Genomic DNA, 3,522 nt, shown 5'->3' with positions numbered 1-3,522 from the left:
GAAGCCGGGCAGCGCATCATTACACGCTGCCCGGCTTCCTGATTGACCAGGAAACGTCACTTGTGATGAGAAAGAATGGAGCCGACTTCCCGGCCAATCAGGAAGCTGGGTAGCGTGCAATGACGCGCTGCCCGGCTTCCCGATTGGTCAGGAAGCTAGCAAATCCGGAAACCGGGCGCCGTGTAATGACGCAGCGCCCGGCATTCTGATTGGCCGGGAAGCCGCCGTCATGCTCCCTCGTCATCTCATGAATCATAATATTACCTTTTATAATATTAAAAGTGACCTTAAAGCATTAGTTTGTATTGCTTTAGAAAAAATATGTGACCTGTCCCTTTAAGAAAAAGTATCGGTAATTGGTATCTGCGAGTACTTGATCAAAAGTATCGGTACTCGGTCTTAAAAAAGTGGTATCGGTGCATCCCTATCCAAGATGACAATGCTGGGATTCATCGGACTCACATTGTGAGAGTGGTTCAGGGAGCATGAGACATCATTGTCACACATGGATTGGCCACCACAGAGTCCAGACCTTAACCCCCTTGGGAATCTTTGGGATGTGCTGGAGAAGACTTTACGCAGAGGTCCGACTCTCCCATCATCACTGCAAGATCTTGGTGAGACATGAATGTAACTCTGGATGGGAATAAATGGTGTGACATTGTATAATCTTCTTGAAATGATGCCATGGGAAATGTGAGGCGTAATTAAAGCTAAAGGCGGTCCAACGAAATATTAGAGTGTGGGACTTGTTTTTGGTAGAAATGCAGTGTATGTGAACAGCCATCCAAATTTTCACAAAGTTCACAAAGCTAGATCCATAAAGACATGGGGTTGATTTACTAAAGGCAAACAAGCACTTGCATGGCAATTTTTTCTTAGCTTAGCAAATGTGGTGAAAATTCACTTTGTAAAGAATGTCACCTGCAAGGAAAATAATAATTGCGCTTGATTGGATGATGGAAGTCAGCAGAGATTCACCTCATTTACTAAGCTAAGCAAAACTTCCATTGTAAAAGGAACATCCCATTTGCCTTTAGTAAATCACCTTCCTGGATTGACCAGTTTGTGGAGGAACTTGGGTGGCCTACACAGAGCTCCGACTGAGCACCTTTGGGATGAATTAAAATGCGGATCGCAAGCCAAGTCTTGTCATATAACACGAGTACCAGACCTTGCAAATGGGTACACATTCCTACTCGCAAAGCCTTTCTTGAAGAGTGGAGACCGTTCTAGACAGAGAGAGGTAGGGCAGGAGGGAACCTCCCTATTAAATAGCCATGGTTTTGAAATGGTCACAAATTCCCACTCCAAAAGCCTCCCTAGAAGAGCAGAGGCCATTATGGACACAAAGAGAGGTGGGGTAGGAGGGAACCTCCATATATTAATGGCCATGGCTTTGGAATGGGAAGTCCAATAAGCTAATTTAGGTGTGAGGGTCAGCTGCCACAAACATTTGGCCTTAGATTTGGCTGTGCTGGAAAAATTATTCAGGCTTAAGTAAGCATGCGAGATATGAGATCATAGGCTCCTTTCTGGCTGGAACAGATGCCATTGGTCTGTGAACTCTATAAAATGCCACACAAATTGTTGACATAAAATACATTTAGATGATATAGAACTGGAATCCTACTATAACTTAACCCCTTCATGACTGAGGCCCTTTTTTCAATTTTCGGCCCCTTCTTCGGGACGCAGAAGCGATCTGGCGACAGGTAAGTCGCCAGGATCGCTTCTGTTGTAAAGCCGACAGTCGGCTCTACAAGTTTAAACAGAGTCCCGGCGGCAAAAGTCGCCGGGAGTCTGTTTAAACAGCCCCGATGCTGGCGACGTACACTGTACGTCGTCAGTCACGAAGGGGTTAAAACCCCCCAAAACATGCAACATCTGAAGGCGTTCCAAAATAGAACTCCCGCATTTCTTGCTCATGTGATTGGCTCATGGGTGTTCCTGATGGTTTTTCTCTTAAAGGAGAACTATGCGGTTAAGTCTTTTCCCCATAGTTCTCCTTAGGGTAATGGGAGGACACAAGCTAGCATCCTCCCGTCACCCTAGGCTCAGCTACAGCTCGCGGTATACTGAGACGCCGCAGCTGAAGCGGATCCTGACAATTGTGCCGGGATCCGCCCAGCTGCGTGACTGACAGTTGGCTCAGCCTATCTAGAGGCAGAGCCAGCTGTACCCGCCCCCTCCACCGTCCGTTACGCCAGTCAGTGCTAGCAGATCGGAGCAGGGAGGGGGGAATCAAGCCGTGACAGGATCGAGAGGTGAGCAAACGCCGGTATGTGTTCGCTCACCTCCCGATCTACTGAGCCGACCTGTGACAGTCTCATTGTCACAGGTCGGCTAGAACTATGAGGTGAGTGAAAAGCACTCACCTCATAGTTCTCCTTTAATCCAACACTGGAACAGTTCCTGCGTTTCTAGGAAGAAGATCCTCCCGCACAGGAAATGGATTAAGTTGTAGACAAAGACCAGAATCAATGTGCACTTATCCTTTTAGTTAGTGGTTCGACGCACTCAACTGGACTTGTTAATGATATTTTCCTATTGGTCAAAGTAGCTTTCTTGGCACAAATAAGTGTTTGGAACATAAACCGACATTGATAGATTTGCAGGTAGCTGTCAATGTTGGATTTAAAGTATAACTAAAAAGGCATATATGGGATATATAGATAATGGTGAGGGGTTAAACTGCTGTCTATGTTCCTATTACAGAAATTCAAAATTTGGTATTGCCACCGGAACAGGAAGAGAGAGGAAATCGTCCAAAGGAGACAATTGTTCCAGTGACAACGGTCTAAAAGGGATTTTACCTTACACTGAAGAGATATCCCCTCACTTCCTGTGGAGTCTACAGCGCAGGAAGTGAGGGGAAATCTCCCTAGAGAAACAAAGAACAGTATTTAATTGCTCGCCTTCTACAGCAAATCACACCTTCAGCCAAGGAACCCAAAACAATTACAAGGAGATCTATGAGGTGAGTGATTTCTACTCATCCTCATAGATAGAGCTGACCTGTGACAAAGAAGCTGTCACAGGTCGGCTCTATCGATCGGGAAATGAGGAGAAACATGCACGGATCAGCTCGCTTCCCGATCGTCTGCTTGCAGTGAGCGGTGACTGTCAATCCCCCCCCCCCCCGGGATTTCCCCCCTCCCTTCTCCAATCCACCAGCGCTGAGTGGAGGCACGGACGGGGGAGGGGGCGGGTACAGCTAGCGCTGCCTCTAGATAGGCAGAGCCAGCTGTCACTCACGCAGCTGGGTGGATCTCAACAGTAATGTCATGATCCGTCCTGGATGTGGCGCTCACAGTAAATCTCAAGCAATAACCCACGATATACTGAGCTTTGGGTCACGGGAGGAGGTTAGTATATGTCCTCCCGTAACCCTAAAGAGAACTATGGGGAAAACCACTTACCCCATAGTTCTCTTTTAAAGCTGAACACTTGTGCTAAACTTCATGGCACCGTGGGATTGAAACATGAAGTTGGAACAGAGTAGCATCACAAATGTACTCC

Source organism: Nanorana parkeri, unplaced genomic scaffold (genome assembly GCF_000935625.1).
Source record: "Nanorana parkeri isolate BGI_ZX_2015 unplaced genomic scaffold, ASM93562v1 scaffold708, whole genome shotgun sequence".
Classification (NCBI taxonomy): domain Eukaryota; kingdom Metazoa; phylum Chordata; class Amphibia; order Anura; family Dicroglossidae; genus Nanorana; species Nanorana parkeri.
Note: the sequence above shows the minus strand (reverse complement) of the source record.